We start from the raw sequence: 23,480 nt of genomic DNA, 5'->3' as shown, positions 1-23,480 counted from the left end.
AGCAGGAGCAACAATATCGGGACTACACTACTTGGGAGGAAATAGACAGGTGGGCGGTCGACCCAGGGAGAGTGCCGGAGCCCGCCTGGGATTCACTGGAGCAGTGCGAAGAAGGTTATAGGAGAATGGAGATGGCGAAGCAAGCACGGCGGCGCGGAAGGAAGCCCGAGAGTCAGCCCCAAAAATTTCTTGGGAGGGGGCTCACAGGGAGTATGGCTACGCCAGGTAGGAGACCTGCGCAAACTTCCTGTGCTTACCGGGGGGCTAAAGAGACCGGGGAGGCACCGTGTTATGCTGAGGAGCGCACGGTGTCTCCAGTGCGGGTGCATAGCCCGGTGCGGTATATACCAGCTCCTCGTATTGGCCGGGCTAGAGTGGGCATCGAGCCAGGTAAAGTTGGGCAGGCTCGGTGCTCAAGAGCTCCAGCGCGCCTGCACGGTCCGGTCTACCCAGTACCACCTCCACACCCCAGCCCTCCGGTGGCAGCTCCTCGTACCAGGCTTCCTGTGCGTGTCCTCGGCCCAGTACCACCAGTGCCAGCACCACGCATCAGGCCTACAGTGCATCCCGACTGTTCAGCGCTATCGGAGCCTTTCTCCTCTCCAGCGCTGACCGAGTCTCCCGCCTGTTTAGCGCAGCCAGAGCCTTCCTCCTCTCCTGCGCTGCTGGAGCCTCCCGCCTGTTCAGCGCTATCGGAGCCTTTCTCCTCTCCTGCGCTGCTGGAGTCTCCCACCTGTTTAGCGCAGCCGGAGCTGTCAGTCTGCAAGGAGCTGTCAGTCTACATGGAGCAGCCAGAGCTGTCCGTCTACATGGAGCAGCCAGAGCTGTCAGTCTTCATGGAACAGCCAGAGCTGTCAGTCTGCATGGAGCAGCCGGAGCTGCCAGTCTGCATGGAGCTCTCAGTCTGCAAGTAGCTGCCAGTCTACAAGGAGCTGTCAGTCTGCAAGGAGCTGTCGGTCTGCAAGAAGCCGCCAGAGCTGTCAGTCTACATGGAGCAGCCAGAGCCGCCAGTCAGCATGGAGCAGCCATATCTGCCAGTCAGCCAGACTCTTCCAGATCTGCCAGTCAGCCAGACTCTTCCAGATCTGCCAGTCAGCCAGACTCTTCCAGATCTGCCAGTCAGCCAGGATCTGCTAGAACCGTCAACCAGCCAGGATCTGCCGGATCCAACTACCTGGCTGGGCTTCCTCTCAGTGCTGGGCTTCCTCTCAGTGCTGGGCTTCCTCTCAGTGCTGGGCTTCCTCTCAGTCCCGAGCTTCCCCTCAGTGCCGAGCTGCCCCTCAGTGCTGAGCTGCCCCTGTCCCGAGCTGCCCCTCTGTTCCGAGCTGCCCCTCTGTCCCGAGCTGCCCCTCAGTCACGAGCTGCCCCTCAGTCCCGAGCTACCCCTCAGTCCCGAGCTGCCCCTCTGTCCCGAGCTGCCCCTCTGTCCCGAGCTGCCCCTCTGTCCCGAGCTGACCCTCAGTCCAGTGGGGTTCTGGGTGAGGACTACAAGGCCATGGTTGGCGGCGAAGGTGGACTATCCTAGGACGCGAGGAGGGGGGACTAAGACATGTTCTTGTCATTTACAGCGTCATGCTAATCACATTAGTACACGTTAACACAACCTTCCCACGGGGACGAAACCGATCCTATAGAGGTTTTAAGGATACTTCAGCAAGCATTGATGTTGGCAATTGAAGATATTTGTTATGTTGAAAATTACAATCACAGACTTGTAAAACAGACAGGAAATAGTATATGAGGCATTATACAGTTGAAGTCGGAAGTTTACATACACTTATGTTGGAGTCATTAAAACTCGTTTTTTAACTACTCCACAAATTTCTTATTAACAAACTAGAGTATTGGCAAGTCGGTTAGGACATCTACTTTTTGCAAGTATTTTACCAACAATTGTTTACAGACAGATTATTTCACTTATATCACGGTATCAATTCCAATTCCAGCACAATTGTAGTGGGTCAGAAGTTTACATACACTAAGTTGACTTTGCCTTTAAACAGCCTGGAAAATTCCAGAAAATGATGCCATGGCTTTAAAAGCTTCCCATATGCTAATTGACATAATTTGAGTCAATTATAGGTGTACCTGTGGATGTATTTCAAGCTGACCTTCAAACTCTGTCTCTTTGATTGACATCATGGGATAATCAAAAGAAGTCCACCAAGATTCAGAAAAAAATTGTAGACATCCAAAAGTCTGGTTCATCCTTGGGAGCAATTTCCAAACGCCTTAAGGTACCACGTTCATCTGTACAAACAATAGTACGCAAGTATAAACACCATGGGACCATGCAGCCGTCATACTGCTCAGGAAGGAGATGAGTTCTGTCTCCTAGAGATGAACGTACTTTGGTGCGAAAAGTGCAAATAAATCCCAGAACAACGGCAAAGAACCTTGTGAAGATGCTGGAGGAAACAGGTGCAAAAGTATCTACATCCACAGTAAAACGAGTCCTATATCGACATAACATGAAAGGCCGCTCAGCAAGGAGGAAGCCACTGCTCCAAAACCGCCATTAAAAAAAGCCAGACTACGGTTTGCAACTGCACATGTGGACAAAGATTGTGCTTTTTGCAGAAATGTCCTCTGGTCTGATGAAACAAAAATAGAACTGTTTCGCCATAATGACCATCGTTATGTTTAGAGGAGAAAGGGGGAAGCTTGCAAGCCGAAGAACACCATCCCAACCATGAAGCACGGTGGTGACAGCATCATGTTGTGGGGGTGCTTTGCTGCCCGAGGGACTGGTGCAATTCACAAAATAGATGGCTTCATGAGGATGGAATTTCATGTGGATATATTGAAGCAACATCTCAAGACATCAGTGAGGAAGTTAAAGCTTGGTTGAAAATGGGTCTTCCAAATGGACAATGACCCCAAGCATACTCCCAAAGTTGTGGCAAAATGGCTTAAGGACAACAAAGTCAAGGTATTGGAGTGGCCATCACAAAGCCCTGACCTCAATCCTATAGAAAATTTGGGGCAGAACTGAAAAATTGTGTGTGTGCAAGGAGGCCTACAAACCTGATTCAGTTACACCAGCTCTGTCAGGAGGAATGGGCCAAAAATCACCCAACATATTGTGGGAAGCTTGTGGAAGACTACCTGAAACAATTTAAAGGCAATGCTACCAAATACTAATTGAGTATATGTAAACTTCTGACCCACTGGGAATTTGATGAAAGAAATAAAAGCTGAAATAAATCATTCTCTCTACTATTATTCTGACATTTCACATTAAAATAAAGTGGTGATCCTAACTGACCTAAAACAGGGAATTTTTACTTGTATTAAATGTCAGGATTTGTGAAAAACTGAGTTTAAATGTATTTGGCTAAGGTGTATGTAAACTTCCGACTTCAACTGTACTTGTATATACCTCAATTGTAAAATGTAATATTCAACTAACAAATAAGGCAATTTCCACAATAGAGTGAATGTTGACATGGTGATGTGAGGTCTTATTTTCAGGTGCAGCAAAAATGTGGCATGCAACCTTTGGTTGTGATGACAAAGAAACACTATTCTCAAAGTTACACAAGTTAGTGATAAAATTCATAACTTACCCGGTTGAGTTAAGCAGTTTTATTTTCTTCTGTCTTCTCAGAATGTACTACAGTCAAAAGTTCCATGCAGGAAAATGTTCAATGTCTCACAAATATGAGATGTGCAAAATTAATAGATTTTACATTAAGCAGATGCTTTTATCCAAAGCAACAGCATACATGCATTAATTTTCCATTTGTGGTCCCAGGAATCAAACACACAGTCACGTTTTGAGCGCCATTATTTCTTCCATTGACTTTCATGGTCGTTATTTATTTAGCTATTTTAATAGGCTATAGACTACATCTGTAACATTTGAATAGGCTGTTGAAATAACTCAACATGCATTGTTGTAGGCTGCATCAATCCTTCCGCCTAGGTAGCAGATGATCAAATACAATGATTGTACCTCCTAGACTACAACAACACACTGCAAAGAGGAATTCATTATTAGTAGTACACAATTACTGTCTAAAATGTAAACTGCAGTGATCTAGGTTCATTTGAATAACCGTTCAAATGTCCTTTTGTGTTTCATGCCGAATTAAAGCCCTGATTATACAACTGTTTGGATCAGTTATGGGTTTATTCTCGACTGTTTACAAGGTCCAGAAAATTACATTAGGCTGTATCAGCGTTTACAGATAGGTCTACCATAGAAAAATAGGCTGTAGCCTATGACACTGAGATGTGCTGTCAGTCATGGATCATGTATCCCAAGTCGTCCTATAATTAACATGGCCACCAACATATGCCTAAAAATTGCTAATGTCATTATATTAAGCCAGGATTGGCCGAATGACTGAAATTAATAGAATTAGTGTGGTGTTCCCCCAAAAACTCTGTAGTAAAATTGAATTAATTTATAGCATAGACTCTCTAGGATCCTTCTCCATCTAATACCATAATTAGGTAGGATTTTCGCTTGCAAATGACCTTGCAAATTCGAAGTGAAATTATTACCTTAATTCGTTTTTTCATTCTTCCATCAACTGCCGAATATAGCCTTACTTCTGTAAAAATTAATCAGCCCAGATATGATGAAGTGGACTCGGCCCGAGTACCATTAGGAACCCAGAGTAATATGATTATGCTGGAGCCTCAAACTGAATAGGCCAGAACCCACCGTGTTGTCTGGGAAGGGCATTAGTGAAATAACTGTGAAAACTGTGGCCTCCTAATGGCTATTAGAAATGGAACAGATGGCAGCCTCCTGAGTGGCGCGGCCTGGGGTTCATCCCGGCTGTGACCATAGTGCGGCGCACAATTGGCCTCTAGCAACTTCTTGTGGCGGACGCCTGCAAGCTGGTTTCGGTCATCAGTCGAGCAGTGTTTCCTCCGACACATTGGTGCGGCTTGCTTCCTGGTAAAGTGAGCAGTGTGTTAAGAAGCATCATGGCTTGGCGGGTAATGTTTCAGAGGACGCATGTCTTGACCTTCGCCTCTCCTGAGCCCGTTGGGGAGTTGCTGCGATGAGAGAAGATCGTAACTACCAATTGGGGAGAAAAATGTCCTGAATTACCCAGAAACATTAACACAGCAGGGTTTCTGGGGTATGAAATAGCCTCTAAATAGTTCCCATACTGTTTACATTATACTATACACTGAACACAAATATAAGTGCAACAATTTCAATAATTTAACTGATTTACAGTTCATATAAGGAAATCAGTCAATTGAAATAGATTATTTAGGCCCTAATCTATTGGTTTCATATGACTAAGAATATAGATAGGCATCTGTTGGTCACAGATATCTTAAAAAAAGGTAGGGGCGTGGATCAGAAAACCAGTCAGTATCTGGTGTGAACACCATTTGCCTCATTCGCGTAGAGTTGATTGTGGCCTGTGGAAAGTTTACCCAAACCTCTCAATAGTTGTGCGAAGTTGCTGGATATTGGCAGGAACTGGAACACACTTTCATATACATCGATCCAGAGCGTTCCAAACATGCTCAATGGATGACATGTCCATGAGAATGTAGGCCATGGAAGAACTGGGACATTGTGTACAGATCCTTGCAACATTATCATGCTGAAACTTTACTATTGTAAAGTGGCTGTTCCACTGATGTCAGAAGGTGAATTCACCAATTTGTAAGTCGCTCTGGATAAGAGCGTCTCCTAAATGACTTAAATGTAAATGTAAATGAAACATGAGGTGATGGCGGGGGATGAATGGCACAATAATGACCTCGTCACGGTAACTCTATGCATTCAAATGGCCATCAGTAAAATGCAATTGTGTTCATTTTCCAGAGCGTATGCCTGCCCATACCATACCCATTCTGACAGTTTGTGCAAAGATTCTTCGGTTGTGCAAAGCCACAGTTTCATCAGCTGTCCAGGTGGGAGGTCTCAGACAGGTAAAGAAGAACAGATGTGGAGGTCCTGGGCTGGCGTGGTTACACGTGGTCTGAGGTTGTGAGGCCTGTGGGACGTACTGCTAAATTCTCTGGAGGTGGCTTATTGTAGAGAACTGAACATTGAACAAGAACATTCAATTCTCTGGCAACAGAGCATGCCAATTGCACGCTCCCTCAAAACTTGAGACATCTGTGGAATTGTGTTGTGTGACAAAACTGTATATTTTAGAGTGGCATTTTACGGTCCCCAGCACAAGGTGTACCTGTGTAATGATCATGCTGTTTCTTGATATTTCACACCTGTCAGGTGGATGGATTATCTTGGAAAAGGAGAACTCTTCACTAACAGGGATGTAACCAAATTTGTGCATAATATTTGAGAGAAATAAGCTTTTTGTGCGTATGGAAGATATCTGGGATCTTTCTGGGATAAACAATTTACATGTTGCGTTTATTTTTTGGTTCGGTGTATTAATACCATCAGTGGGACTGCGTTCCACATGGTATGCAAACCTGTTGCTCACTGAATGGTTAGAATATGCCGCCATCTAGTGGCACACACTGCAAATTACATTTGTGCAAAGCCAAACACAGTGTTCCAATGTGAAGAATTAGAAAACATTATTGTCCACATAACATGGAAGTGCCTTAATCCACAGCCAGTCTTGCCCAAGCTGTCCCCCATCTTGTTGCCCACATGACTTTTTTTAACTTAACCTTTACAACTAGGCAAGTCAGTTAAGCACACATTCTTTTTTACAGCGAGTCTACCGGGGAACAGTGGTTAACTGCCTTGGTCAGGGGTAGAACAACAGATTTTTACCTTGTCAGCTCGGGGATTGGATCCAGCAACCTTTCGGTTACTTGCCCAACGCTCTAACCGCTAGGCTACCTGCCGCCCTATGATAGCAAGGACCACAATGGAAATAAGTCTGTAGTTGTACTCAATGAATGAGGCAATTTAATATATATTAATATATCCAATAAAATACATTTCATGAATCAATTAATTCAGTAATAGTGGCATAGAAACCAGAAAAAAAACAGGTTTGTTAAAACAGTGTAATATAAATGATAAAAATGATGTATATCAACCATGAAAAGAACACACAAGTACATTATAAAAACCTTGTAGCCACCTGCATCAAACTGTCCATTCTTGCTGCCCACAAGATAACGATGATGATAACTGTTTGGATGGCAATTTTCATAAAATAAACAAACAATCCACAACATCTCAGAATTTGGTAACAGTGGGGAGGAACGATTTACAGAAAATGTTGACAAAAATAAACTATTCGATTCTCTGAAAATATTGCATCTTGTCTTTTTTCTATTGATCTGTCAGTGTTCTGCTGATTTTTTTTTCTTTTAAAATGTCATTAAAATGATTAAAGGTTTAAAAGACAAACCTCTGGCATGGAAAAGACTGATGGATCATTGGTCTTACTGCCTTGTTTAGCACGTGCTAAGGAACCATAGCAAACCATCTACATTGTATTCTTGCATGACAGACTCATAGGGATGTCTTAAAAAAGACTATCAATGTTGCGCTGCTTTTAATGTATTTGTGATCTAGTTTCGCAACTATTTTTCTGGTTTAAACTCTTTCTAGTTGACATATTAAAAGTCTCTTAAGGTGTCTGCTAATATATGGCCTCCACAACTTTACAACAAATAATTCAAAAGAACATTCTAGGCTTTCAATACTCTTTTTGTACACCTGTGGAGTAATATTATGGCCATGTTTCAAGCTTGAGGTGGCCACCAAGTGGTTTGTATATGAAGTGCATGTACTGTACACACTGTAAATTTCCAGTTTGGTGATTATATAATGTTTCTTCAGGCACTGGCTCGTAATCAAATGCTGCTGAGGCAATAACAGAAGCTCGGGCTATACAAGGCGCCATTTGGGCAAACATGTACAAGAGAAAACATGGATAGCACAAAAATCCTCTCTGGATGACAAAAATAGTTTCCCCAAAGCTTAATAGCTGACAGTACACTTGGTCTCCACAATCCAGACCCACATCAGTGAGAACGTAGCAATGGAATCTAGGTTTGATGGGCAATCTGTAAGTGAACAACATTAACCAAATGAAGCACTTTACGAGTGATGTGTGGGTCAGGGTAGTCAAGAGAATGCAAATATAACATTAGCTACATAGCTTTCAGGAAACTCACCCCAGATTGGTTAGAATGCAAGTCAATAATAGGCATATGGGTCTAAAAACATACACTACCGGTTCAAAGGTTTGGGGTCACTGAGAAAAGACCTTGCTTCCAAGAGCACAACCAAAAAAAATGTCCATTGAAATAACATCAAATTGATCAGAAATACAGTGTAGACATTGTAAATGTTGTAAATTACTATTGTAGCTGGAAACAGCAGATTTTTTATGAAATATCTACATAGGCGTACAGAGGCCCATTATCAGCAACCATAACTCCTGTAGCACGTTGTGTTAGCTAATCCAAGTTTATCATTTAAATGGCTAATTGATCATTATAAAACCCTTTTGCAATTATGTTAGCTGAAAACTGTTGTGCTGATAAAAATAAGCTATAAGCAATAAAAATAAGCTATAAGCGATAAAAATAAGCTATAAAACTGTCCTTCTTTAGACTAGTTGAGTACTAGAGCATTAGCATTTGTGGGTTCGATTACAGGCTCAAAATGGCCAGAGACAAAGAACTTTCTGCTGAAACTCGTCAGTCTATTCTTGTTCTGAGAAATTATGGCTATTCCATGCGAGAAATTACCAGGAAACTGAAGATCTCATTCAACGCTGTGTACTGTACTACTCCCATTCACAAAACAGCTCAAACTGTCTCTTACCAGAATAGACATTTATTTTTTTTACCTTTATTTAACTAGGCAAGTCAGTTAAGAACAAATTATTATTTTCAATGACAGCCGAGGAACAGTGGGTTAACATCTTTGTTCAGGGGCAGAACGACAGATTTTGACCTTGTCAGCTCAGGGATTCAATCTTGCAAACTTCACGGTTACCAGTCCAACACTCAAACCACTAGGCTATCTGCTGCCCCAGAAAGAGGCCCCGGTGCACAACTGAGCAAGAGGACAAGTACATTAGTGTCTAGTTTTAGAAACAGACATCTCATAAGTCCTCACCTGGCAGCTTCATTAAATAGTACCTGCAAAACACCAGTCACAACGTCAACAGATGTGCTCAATGGGATCCGGGCTCTTCGCTGGCCATGGCAGAACACTGATATTCCTTTCTTGCAGCACATCACGCACAGAACGAGCAGTATGGCTGGTGTCCATAGGCGACCGTTGTTGCCGGTGATGTCTGGTGAGGACCTGCCTTACAATAGGCCTACAAGCCCTCCGTCCAACCTCTCAGCCAATTGCGGACTGTCTGTGCACTGATGGAGAGATTGTGCGTTCCTGGTGTAACTCGGGCAGTTGTTGTGGCCATCCTGTTCCTTGTTAAGGGTTGCGTCAATTAGAATCTGGTATCAGAACAAGTATGACACTGAGTCACTTATTTTATACTATGTACTTTTTATTAGCTAAGCAATAAGTGGTAAATGCGGATTTCGTATATACGGGCTCTCTGTCACACCTCGCAGGGCAAACAGAGAACTGACTTGTTCCTGACAAAGTTATTATAATATACTCTGACAGAAGTAGTTCCTGCTTCCGAGCCAACCTGTCAGAGTAGAGACTGGGCATGGTTTAAACTCACCCAGCCTATCGTTGATTGTTGGTGCATGAGCTGGTCCCAGCCCCCTAGGCGCTTCAGTGGTCAGGCGTTGTTGTAGAATATCTGTGCGCTCATACTCTCGATACAGTTATCACACACCTGGCTCCTGTTATCTAACAAAATACCGTTTGTTCCCTACCCTACGATCTGTATGTGTCCCCCGCAACTCATTGCACTGTCATGTTTTTATGTTATTCTGTATTTTTCCATCACGAGAAAGGCCCATGGCCCTCAAACTGTTAATAATGTCTCAAGTCAGCTATGTTGCATAACACATACACACACACAAGCCAACAGCAGTATAATTCAATCACATATGATATGGTAATGGGCTATAGTGCATAACACAGAACCTCACAATTCCCCCTTTTCACACCCACCATGGTGTGAATAAAAATTCAGCAATGAATCAAATGAAAGCTACAAAGTTTTAAATATCTTCATATCCTCCATTCGATCCAACTATGTACTAGATTGGCTACCAGCCACCTAGGAACTTAAAACCCTCATTTCAAAAGAGAACAACAGCTCATTTAAAAACAGAATAAAACAGTGTTAAATTTGAGTCCCCCTTTTGACACCCCCTAGGGTGTCACTCATTATCCTTTATTTCAGCGGTCCCAACATATTAATATGTTAATAGCCTTTCATGAAAATAATTAAAAGTTGATTATTATTATTATTTTTTTTTTTACAGAAAATCAGAAAAAAAAATCAACCACTGACATATGCTTTTTCGACACCCCCTTTTCGACACCCACAAGGGTGTCATACTCAGAATACAAAGATGAAAAGAAACACACATTTATTGTATAAAGAATAAAAACCCTCTTTTCCACCCTATGACTAAATCTTATACATCCAATCACCCTGTTTTTATTAGAATATTAAAAAGGGACACATCTATTTTTATTAGAAATATTTATTGTTAACCAAATACAACCTAATAGAAACCAATACATGTATTTACACTGTCTGCTGTAGGCCTACATCAGAATCATAACTCTTCTTATCAGGATTTTCGTTACCATCTTCATCAAAGAAACCGTCTAGCATCAAAACAAGATACAACCTAGAATCTCCAAACATCAAAATGGTCTCATCAAACATAGGCTTCTCTATGTGAAGGATACGGATTCATTGATATACTAGGTCTGAGGCATGTATTCATCATTCCATTGGTCGGAGATTGGAATCGGTCCGTATCTCACCATCTGTTGTGTCATTGATTTCTCCAGAGTCCTGGAAATAAGAACCGTTCACACCGGAATTCCATCCGCACAAAACTAACACAGTCACACAGGTGAAGGTAGCACACAATACAGTGATCATGACATTTTTCCATTTTCCAAACATAGTGTCAATCCAATTAGTCAGAGAAGTATCCACCCCAGAGTATTCTGACAGCTCGTGAGCTAGGGTGGTTAAACCAGCCAGGGCCTTGGTCACTGATCCATCCGTAGCTGTGTCATCGAGGATAAAATTACAACATTCTGCTCAGAACCTCATACACCCCCTCACACTTTTCTGCCAGTAACATATCCAATACTTTTCTATTCTGTCATCCCATCAACCTAGTTGCAGCTGTTATCACCAGAAGATGCTTGATTCCTATCCAGAACTCAACAGGTAACCCCCTTGGAACTCCACTGCTATCAATGTAAACTCTATTGTCAAAAGATCCTGACTCAGGATTCCTTCTCTCTCTTCTACCTGGCTCCAGGTAAGAGTAAAGACTCTTTCCTATGGCAAGTTCTATGTTCTTAATTCCCCTACATCCCATCCGTGTGGTGTAGCGAGCCATACAATAATAATATCCTCCTGTAAACTGTGAAAGGGGGAAGTCTGGATGTAATCGGCACCTGGGAACACAGATATCACAGATCAATGCAACTGTCATTGTTCAGCTCCCTGCCCTCTTGAACAGCTTTACCATACAGGCCATTCCCCTAGGTGAACAGTTCTATCAAATGGAAAGGGAATGGTTATAAACTGAGGTTTTGCTGAGGCACAGGCCTACCATTCTTCTTTCACTACTGATCTTGCTTTATACTGAATCCATTCTAACCATAGGTTAAAATCCCCATAACCAGTTTCCACCTCAATCACTTCCTTAAGATCTTTCGTCTGCACTATCCTCACTGGCCCTTGGTTCTGGACAACTCCACAGTATCTGCTTTGTCAGGTGCTCTGCTTGTATTCTGGCTGGCTATAGAGCTTGTCACCTGCCCTAACTTCTTCTACCCGAAATGGCACTAGGTTATCAACTGAAACCCTTACTGTCACTACACTCCATCTTCTTCCATACTTGGTATGTGGATTTATGTTGCCCTCTCTCTCAGTGTGAGCTATGATCTGTGTCCATAAACTACACGGGGACCTGCACAGATATATTCCATAATGGCTCATGGTCCTAGACTGCCATGGAGTCAGAGACCCCATTTGATCTACATAGAACACCACTGAGACATCCTTCCCAAACTCTACTCTAACTTCCTGTCTATCCAGATCTAGGTATCTCTTATGCTTGGTTGATACAAAATCCTCATTGTCTAAACCATGGGTCAAATTACCACCTTCTGCACACTCAGGTGGGACGTGGTGTATCAGGAATATGGCTCCCACGATCAGACAGCTCAGGACGGCCAGCACACATGTGAAGCCACACCCTTTCCCGGAAAACACATCAGCAGCCAGAGGCCAGACACACTTCCACTTCTATGAACAAACACAGGGATGAAATGATGGGGTTAGTGAGTTTTCGTTAGAGAGATGACCCCTGGATCCTGTTGATTCCAGTTCTCCCCTCTAACACTGCGATTGTTCGACAGTGTCATTGTGTCCTACCCTCCCGCAGTGTGTGATATGAATCCAGGTAGCTTTTCCAGCCATTCTCACATCAAAGGTTGTCACCAGGAGTCCCTGGTATGGCCCTTCCCAATGGGCTGCTTCCCCTCTATTTTCCTCAGGGACTGGATTGAGTGAATCGCCTTCTCCTGTAATTCACCTGTAATGCATAAAAACTTGGACATACAGGTTTGGTTAACAAACAGTTTCTTATTTGTTCTATCTGATTATATCTTTAACTTCTATGCCTATTTGTTAGCTAGAATATTTTATTTTTATTAGTTTATTATCCAATAGGCCCCATCCTATCCTAGACCACAATTTACCGATCCCCCTTTTGATACCTGGCTCTGCCCAGGTAACAAGCTTACCTACTCTAAGATTAGTAAATTATCCTTATGTTCTGACATTATCATATAGGTGCACCCCTTTCATTCTCCACATGTCCAATTCTCCCTTGGGCGTCCATTCATATCTATCCTGTACCAATTCATATCTATCCATATCTATCCTGTACCAATTCCAAAGTGTCTTTTCTACTTTAAGAGGTATCTGTGCTCATTTCCTGACCCTCCTTCTTCTCTCTGCTATCAAGCCTTCAAGGTATCAGCAGTGCAGGGAGGACTCCTCTGTCTTCCCTTTCCCCTATCTGTCTGTAACAGCTATGTGTTGTTTCCAAATTTTAACAAAATGTCTCATTGTTTGGTTTTATCGAAACTCATGGATTTTTTTGAAAAACATGTCTATGGTGGCAATTTCCAAAGTCCTTATATGGGTTAATTAAGGTTATATCAATCCTATCCATAATCCTGAATCACCACAGATGTCATATATCCCTGTCCACTTTAATACTATTTAAATAAAAATCTTCCAATGATCAAATAAAGCCAAAACGAATGCTAACCATATCATATCTCTTTTCTGTGCTAATGAAACCTCTCCTTCGGGAATCCACTGTATTTTATCTAACAATAATATGAGTTACCTAAAAAAAACAACTTAAAAATCAGTCACATCAATAATTTAATATATGTTTAATAGTTTGGGATACCTTATCTACAGTAATTTACCATCCCTAAGAACTGCAACTTATTTCTTTTCATAAATAATTTTAATGCTTATAAGATCACTTTTTCTATCATGTATTTTCTTGCCCTATTGGCTTAAACTATGTCTTGCCCAAACCTCAAAGGACCATATCCTCCCCCATTTATTATCGATGATAAATATGATTTCTGCTCCTTTTGTAATACTAAATCAATAGTAGCCAATTTGAAACCTTCACAGGCAATATTTCAAATAGAATCCTTAACCTCTTCTTCTTCCTCACTAGTTTATTCCCCTGCTTCCCATAATTTATCCTGCCTCAATTCCACTTTCTCCTCTGTGGTTCAAACCATAATTATGTCCAAGAGCTATAAACTCCATTACAATTAATTTACCTTTAAAAACAGTATCACAAATTACTACAAATTCATTATCAAACTGGCCCTCCCCTGTGGCTGATCAGACCAAAAGAGAAAGCCATGATAGAGGTCAAAGGTTACACCACCCTTTTACATTCGTGTTCCATACCATATTAGACATTAAAGAACCCTTTATCTAAAAAAATATATTTAACTTGTTTAATTAAAACTCATAAAATAAAACTCCTAATATTCCATATGTGAGTGTACCCCTTGAGATATCTTGTCTCTGGGCTGTACTAATGAAATCCCTCAAACCCAAATGTTTACTACAAATAAAACCTAATAATTATATTGTATCTATCAAATCATTAGTTTTAAATTTCCTTAATGGTTATAACTAAAACCCATTCAGTCTCTATTCAAACAGTCTCTCCAAAATGCCCAGTGAACGCCACCAATCCGTGATGGCCAACTAGCAATTTTGTTGCTAGTTTTAGCATCTTTTCAGACTATCCTGATGATATTCAGCTACTTTTAAAAATGTATTTGGAACTTTTAGCCACTTTTGAAAAGTGACTCAAAGCAAAAATGCACACATTTTCCCTCTAAATGACACAACCAATTTTCTCTGTCACAATTTGAGGAATGTTATTGTGTATTCAACGTAATGACGCAGCAAATCAACCTGCCTCTAGTCAAAGATATACCCCCTACTCAGATTGAGTTCTGCTTTAAATTCTATCGGAAAAGTAAAACCAACCGAACTTTCCAACTTACTCAAAACATACCATGTACTTCGCTAAATTTATATCGCATGTCAGTCAATTCATAAAAAATAAAAACATCCTGATGGGCACAAATTTATCGTATCTCGCCGTTATTCTTTAGAATTCATCAGGTTTAGGTAACTTTCTCTTCTATTAATGAGTAATTTAAATACGACTCCAGTCTCAATACATTATTCCAGCAGATAATTTGGGCAACACAACGTATTACATCGAAATTGCCTCGCCATTATTTTGAATGAATTAGTCTCTCAATTCAACCTAAACAAACTATTAAAACGTTCAGTTCATATCTTGACCGTATCTTTCCGGGCGAAACCTATAAATATTTTTCCCAGCGAGGATTCTCCTTACTCTCTCTATCTACTCCGAACTGGTTTTAAATGTTTTTCGTTTCAGTGTCTCCAGTATTTTACCAGGCTCCCCGTCGACTGGGAGCCCGTTGGGCGCAGCAATGCTGCCCTCTTCTGTCCATGCTCTGTATAATTTTTCTCTTCTTTTCTTCCATTCTTTCCTCCATTTATCTCTAGCGTAGATTTCAGTGTTTTCAACACCTTCTCTACCTCTTGATTTATCATTATATTATCCAAACCTTATATCAGGGTTTTAGCCAATTCAGTTTAAAAATTCCACCCCAATTTATTCAATTTAATGTATTATATAAATTAGTGACCAATCAGTTACAACTTCTATAAAAATATTCAATGATATAATGCAGAACTTCTGGCCTGCAGGACTTCTGGTCCTTTAATTCCTTATGGGACACTCAAACCTGGTATCAGCGTACCAACTTAATACCCAATGCACCACAATCACTTGATAAACTTATCTTATTTCCAATATAACACAGGACTTCTGGCCTGTAATAGTATGAAACAGAACTTCTGGCCTGAATCACTATCCACTCAAACGGCCATTAGTACGCCACTAATGACTAATGTATTACATTCACGTGATTAATTCTATAATCAACCTTCATTCACTCATTAAAGCATGTTATCTTACTCTCATACAAACTAGTAGGTACACCCACCCACCTAATACATTACATTCACGTTACATTGCCATTTATCCACACTCACACCAGTGGATGAAATCCACCCTCTTACAAACCAGTAGATACGCCGACCTACCTAGTGCATTTCATTCCCTGTCATATCATTAGAACATTTGGCCAAAATCAAACCCGCATTTATCACAGTATTACCATAATCAACATTTAACAAATATTAAATGTGAATCCTTAATATAATTGCACTGTCCAATTGACAGTAGCTATTACTGCGAAAAAATGCCATGCTGTTGTTTGAGGATAGCTCCTAACAACAAAACACTTTCCACTGCGATAGATTTGATACATTCACCTCTGAAGGTGAAATGTGTACTTACAGTCTGAAATCTTGCTCTGATTTATCATCCAAAGGGTCTCAGAGATAACATGAAGTATTGTTTTGTTAGATAAAATCCTTTTTCATATCCTAAAAAGGTCCATATTGCATGCACGATCGATTTTGTATTTCCACTCGTTCAATTTGCAAAGAAAGGAATCTGTGAAAATCTAACCCTAAATGTTGTTTCAACCAGTCAAATCATGTTCGTATTTATTCCCCAGAGATCCTAGAACATAACCAGACTTCACTATATAATTAGGGGTGTAGTATATCCTATAGGATAACAAATTTGGTGAGAGAGCGACGCCTCATGGCACGCCGATGACGGGGGCGGTCTTCACTTGATTGACTGTAACTTTGTCAAATAAGCACCAATCGGGGTCAAACAAAGCTAGCTAGATAGCCAATGAGATGGGCTTTACGGGAGCATCGGAAACCCTGTATCTGTCACAAAATGTAGCTGCTAACCTTGTGCGACAAGCCTTTCCTTTTGGACAAAAATTATATGAATATGGAGTTATATACACTGCTCAAAAAATAAAGGGAACACTAAAATAACACATCCAAGATCTGAATGAATGAATTATTCCTATGAAATACTTTTGTCTTTGCATAGTTGCATATGCTGACAACAAAATCACACAAAAATGATCAATGGAAATCAAATTTATCATCCCATGGAGGTCTGGATTTGGATTCACACTCATAATTAAAGTAGAAAACCACACTACAGGCTGATCCAACTTTGATGTAATGTCCTTAAAACAAGTCAAAATGAGGCTCAGTAGTGTGTGTGGCCTCCACGTGCCTGTATGACCTCCCTACAACACCTGGGCATGTTCCCGATGAGGTGGCAGATGGTCTCCTGAGGGATCTCCTCCCAGACCTGGACTAAAGCATCCGCCAACTCCTGGACAGTCTGTGGTGCAACGTGGTGTTGGTGGATGGAGCGAGACATGTCCCAGATGTGCTCAATTGGATTCAGGTCTGGGGAACGGGCTGGCCAGTCCATAGCATCAATGCCTTCCTCTTACAGGAACTGCTGACACACTCCATCCACATGAGGTCTAGCATTGTCTTGCATTAGGAGGAACCCAGGGCCAACCGCACCAGCATATGGTCTCACAAGGGGTCTGAGGATCTCATCTCGGTACCTAATGGCAGTCAGGCTACCTCTGGCGAGCACATGGAGGGCTGTGCGGCCCCCCCAAAGAAATGCCACCCCACACCATGACTGACCACCGCCAAACCGGTCATGCTGGAGGATGTTGCAGGCAGCAGAACGTTCTCCACGGCATCTCCAGACTCTGTCACGTCTGTCACATGTGCTCAGTGTGAACCTGCTTTCATCTGTGAAGAGCACAGGGCTCCAGTGGCGAATTTGCCAATCTTGGTGTTCTCTAGCAAATGGCAAACGTCCTGCACGGTGTTGGGCTGTAAGCACAACCCCCACCTGTGGACGTCAGGCCCTCATACCACCCTCATGGAGTCTGTTTCTGACCGTTTGAGCAGACACATACACATTTGTGGCCTGCTGGAGGTCATTTTGCAGGGCTCTGGCAGTGCTCTTCCTGCTCCTCCTTGCACAAAGGTGGAGGTAGCGGTCCTACTGCTGGGTCGTTGCCCTCCTACGGCCTCCTTCACGTCTCCTGATGTACTGGCCTGTCTCCTGGTAGCGCCTCCATGCTCTGGACACTGCGCTGACAGACACAGCAAACGTTCTTGCCACAGCTCGCATTGATGTGCCATCCTGGATGAGCTGCACTACCTGAGCCACTTGTGTGGGTTGTAGACTCCGTCTCATGCTTCCACAAGAGTGAAAGCACCGCCAGCATTCAAAAGTGACCAAAAAAACTTAATCCAGGAAGCATAGGAACTGAGAAGTGGTCTGTGGTCACCACCTGCAGAACCACTCCTTTATTGGGGGTGTCTTGCTAATTGCCTATAATTTCCACCTGTTGTCTATTCCATTTGCACAACAGCATGTGACATTTATTGTCATACAGTGTTGCTTCCGAAGTGGACAGTTTGATTTCACAGAAGTGTGGTTGACTTGGAGTTACATTGTGTTGTTTAAATGTTGAACTTATAATATGGCTACTAATACTGGAAAATCTGAATAAAAGTCCAAATATACAGATTTGACGATATAGAATGTAATGTGAATGTAAATGTCTCCACGATTTGCCCAAATGTACCTTGGTGACTTCAACCTAAATGTGATGTAGTTTGCTCATACTTCAAGTTATCCGTCTGAAACTTTGCACATACACTGCGTTCTGTTGCATTTCAAAGGTAGCGGTAGAAAAAAAAGAAAAAAACAGACAGGACACCTACACTACCCAATGACACAGAACCTAGGAAGAAACCTAGAGAGGAACCAGGCTATGAGGGGTGGCCAGTCCTCTTCTGGCTGTGCCGGGTGGAGATTATAACAGAACATGGCCAAGATGTTCAAATGTTCATAGATGACCAGAAGGGTCAAATAATAATAATCACAGTGGTTGTCGAAGGTTGCAACAGGTCAGCACCCCATGAGTAAATGTGAGTTGGCTTTTCATAGCTGATCATTCAGAGTATTGCTACCGCTCCTGCTGTCTCTAGTGAGTTGAAAACAGCAAGTCTGGGACAGGTAGCACGTCCGGTGAACAGGTCAGGGTTCCATAGCCGCAGGCAGAACAGTTGAAACTGGAGCAGCAGCACGGCCAGGTGGACTGGGGACAGCAAGGAGTCAACAGGCCAGGTAGTCCTGAGGCATGGTCCTAGGGCTCAAATCCTCCCAGAGAGAGAAAGAAAGAAAGAATTAGAGAGAGCATACTAAAATTCACACAGGGCACCGGATAAGACAGGAGAAATACTCCAGACATAACAGACTGACCCTAGCCCCCTGACACATAAACAAATCTAGCATAAATACTGGAGGCTGAGACAGGAGGGGTCGGGAGACACTGTGGCCCCGTCCGACGATACCCCCAGACAGGGCCAAACAGGCAGTATATAACCCCACCCACTTTGCCAAGCACAGCCCCCACACCACTAGAGGGATATCTTCAACCACCAACTTACCATCCTGAGACAAGGCTGAGTATAGCCCACAAAGATCTCCGCCACGGCACAACCCGGGGGGTGGGCGCCAACCCAGACAGGAAGATCACGTCAGTGACTCAACCCACTCAAGTGACGCACCCCTCCCAGGGACGGCATGGAAGAGCACCAGTAAACCAGTGACTCAGCCCCTGTAATAGGGTTAGAGGCAGAGAATCCTAGTGGAGAGAGGAGTACCGGCCAGGCAGAGACAGCAAGGGCGGTTCGTTGCTCCAGTGCCTTTCCGTTCACCTTCACACTCCTGGGCCAGGCTACACTCAATCATAGGACCTACTGAAGAGATGAGTCTTCAATAAAGACTTAAAAGTTGAGACCGAGTCTGCTTCGCTCACATGGGTAGGAAGACCATTCCACATTGCACACCCCTTAGTTTGTCCGTTTTCAACTCACACATTTTTACATAAATTTTTCAAACATTCAAATTTCAATAGCTCCTTGGGCCTGTGACCTACTGACTCCAAACAAGGTTCAGAATGTCCACTGACCACTGGACTCTGAGGGTGGTGACCCTGTTACAGAGATGCTTGTTCTGAGCCGGGGCACAGTTCAAAACATGCCCACGTGAAGGGAGATTTAAGCAATCCCTAGCTGCTGGGCTGCTCAGTCCTGGAACTGGGGATCTGCTGTACTTTTGTCTCTCTGGCCTAAATCTGAGTGGGGTGTATTGGGGGCGAATTGTAATTATATGTTGTCAATAGTGTCTTCTAAACCCATATGGGCTGGGAACCAAATGGTGTTTGACACTGAAATAACATGAATACATTTCTTTCCTCAGTTATGTCAACTGGCTGAGGAAGCCGATGGCCCGGAATCCTGGGGACCCCATGGAAGCTGCCCTGAATGACATTAAGCACCGCGACCAGAAGGCAGCCGCACCCCCTCCTCCCTCAACAGCCTTAAAGACCCAGCCAGGGTTAGTATTACACGTGTATCAGTAATGATAAAAATAACCAGTTATTAGATTTGTATAGAGTGTAACATTGCTTGTTGTCTCTTGTTTGTTTGTTTGTTTGTTATTAAAGTCCACTTGGTCGAGCGGTCGCAGCATTTCTGGGGCAGCGATCAGTGCCCCCAGGCAAACTGCAGTCGACGGTAAAGAAGATCTTGGCCCCGAAGTCTGCAGTTCCAAGTAAGTCTCTATACACTGGCGCATTGTATTGATATGCATTTTGTTTTGACAACCATTTATCTCATGCTCTGTTCTGTGTCGTACAGGGCTGTCTGCTTCTCGAACAGCTCTGCAATTGGCTCAATTGGCTTTTTTTTGTCATTGTAATATTCCTCAGACAAAGGAAGGTACATTGGGTAAGGTAGGTTTGGGTGAGAAACTCCCTATCAATGTATTTGCATAAATGCGTCTTACTGTAGCCGTCACCCATTCATTCTGCTGCTTGGCTGTAGATTTCCTGCTGTCATGGTGCTGGTATCCCCCCCATTCATTCATCCTGCTGCTTGGCTGTACATTTCCTGCTGTCATGGTGCTGGTATCCCCCCCATTCATTCATCCTGCTGCTTGGCTGTAGATTTCCTGCTGTCATGGTGCCTTCATCCTGCTGCTTGGCTGTAGATTTCCTGCTGTCATGGTGCTGGTATCCCCCCCATTCATTCATCCTGCTGCTTGGCTGTAGATTTCCTGCTGTCATGGTGCTGGTATCCCCCCGATTCATTCATCCTGCTGCTTGGCTGTAGATTTCCTGCTGTCATGGTGCTGTTATCCCCCCCATTCATTCATCCTGCTGCTTGGCTGTAGATTTCCTGCTGTCATGGTGCCTTCATCCTGCTGCTTGGCTGTAGACTTCCTGCTGTCATGGTGCTGGTATCCCCCCCATTCATTCATCCTGCTGCTTGGCTGTAGATTTCCTGCTGTCATGGTGCTGGTATCCCCCCATTCATTCATCCTGCTGCTTGGCTGTAGATTTCCTGCTGTCATAGTGCTGGTATCCCCCCCATTCTTGATAACTTAAAAAACATGCTTTGTACTGTCGCTGTGACCCATTCAGGCTGCCGCTTGGCTGTAGATTTCACGTCATGGTGCTGGTATCCCCCTCCATTCTTTTCCAACTTTGATACTAATATTATTTGTAGTTGTTACTTAGTACTGTCATGATGTTACTCTCACATTATGAACAAATATGGTCAGTTTTTTTTCTTCTAGAACATAGATTAAATTCTGACAACATTGTGACACACTGTTTCCACTCCAAAGCTCTTTTCCAGAGTTTTCCTGCTTTTCTGACATCAACCTGAGCTTAACTCATTTCAGTTCCCTAACTCTAAATCAATATATTGCTTTAACTGATTCTGTTGTCCTGATCACATCATTGGGCAGCACAATCATCACTTCTTGCTGATTTATGTATCCTCTGTATTTTATTTTTATTTAACTAGGCAAGTCAGTTAAGAACAAATTCTTATGTACAACGACGGCCTAGGAACAGTGGGTTAACTGCCTGTTCAGGGGCAGAACGAAGGATTTGTGACTTGTCAGCTCGGGGATTTGAACTTGCAACCTTTCGGTTATTAGTCCACTCTAACCACTAGGCTACCCTGCCGCCCCAATTATTGTTACTGTAATTTAATTATGCCAATGTGCTTTCATTAATTAAAAACCCTTAATCTATTTTATGAGAATTTGTAAGATTCTTGTTTGCATAAAATAGACGGAGACCAGTCTTTCAATAATAGGTAACAGAATTTATTCTCGGAGCGCACTCCCACTTTACTACGAGCAACAGTTTATATACAAATCATGACGTCATTTCATTGTTTTAACAGAATCCCCTCCTCTCGACCGGGACAAAGTGAGGTGAAAAGTTCATTCTAACTTACTAACACACTCCCAGGTAAATTTTGACCCCTCAACATTATCGATCACCACTGAGCTGACAGTTCTAATTAACAGAAAACCTAGGAATGCACTCACTGTCTTATCTAAAAACCCCAGAGCTAAGTTTCTGTAGGTTCAACCATAGGTTAACGACCTTATGTGTTTACACAGTCCACAACGCATTCATTTCTTCGTAGTTGTAATGGTGTTCATTAACTTTAATTAATCCTTGTCCGTGTCACACAATCCCATCGTATGAACTCATACTGTTAATCAGATATAATAAAACAGAGTATAAGTTTACTTAGTTACAGTTCCATTTAAAGTGATTTGTTCAGTAATTTAATAATAATTTTACCAACAATTATGTATGAAGCCTTGAACGTACAGGTCCCTCCACCATTGCCCCCTACCTCCCGTCCGGCTGATGACCCATCCTGTGCCCCCCAGGACCCACCCCTTGCCGTTCTGGACCAGGCCCCCCTGAATTCATCCCAGGCTCCTGTCCTTGTCCCGTTGGGGCAGAGAAGATGAGGAGGATGTGCACCGGCCCAAGAAAGTGCTGAGGTGAATAAAAAATAAATAAATGGTAATTGGATATTTATATTGGGTCGAACTGGAAAGTTAATCTTCCAATTCTAGTAATTTTAACTCTTTCTTTAACTCCTCTCTCTTAAATGTAGCTGCTGCTTCCAGAGAGCTGGCGGGAAACTCTCAACAAGGAGCAGCAGCGATGGATTGGCAGGACGCTGTTTACCAGGAGCAGGTCCCAATTTCATCACAGACTTGCGTCCATGGTGGTACCCTCCCCAACCCCGGACGGTCTACAATCAGCCACCCGCATCACCCGACCCCTTCTTTGCATGTACGCTGTTCCTCTGGATGCCCGTTTGTATGTGGGCATTCAAACAGACATGCACCCCAGCCTGGGTGTAACACCACCCTCACCAAGGCTGTGCTGTACAAGACTATCCGGAGGGTCTCGGACATCAAGGATTGGTATCTCCTGGCCACTGAGTACCTGGAGTGCCCTCGGTGTAAGAAGAACGTGGTGGGCTGGTCGCTGGATGTCTCGACCCTGCGCATTGCTGCCAGTTTCCAGCGATTCTGAACTACATTTAAGTGTAGAAATGCATTTTTAATTTATATTTTCAGTGTTCATATACACAATTAGAATTAATTGTAGTAGTTTTTGTTCTTTGTTGTAGTAGTAGTACAGTACAATTGAGTAGACTAAATGTCCCTCACCCTTTTCTCACTGCCCCTCTCTCCAGGTGTTCCTGTGACCTGGCGGTTGTGGGAATGCTGAGGGAGCGCACTTTGGGGAACAGCATCACTCAGCTATACACCAAGCTGTGTGAGGGCGACAGCGAAGCCTGGATGCGGCGGTCTAAACAGTACAGTGGCGAGTGCAAGCACTTCCTTGCCTCGTGCGCCATCCGGCCACAGTTCCCACCACTACCAGAAAT

This window comes from Oncorhynchus masou, chromosome 6 (genome assembly GCF_036934945.1).
Source record: "Oncorhynchus masou masou isolate Uvic2021 chromosome 6, UVic_Omas_1.1, whole genome shotgun sequence".
Lineage (NCBI taxonomy): Eukaryota > Metazoa > Chordata > Actinopteri > Salmoniformes > Salmonidae > Oncorhynchus > Oncorhynchus masou.
Note: the sequence above shows the minus strand (reverse complement) of the source record.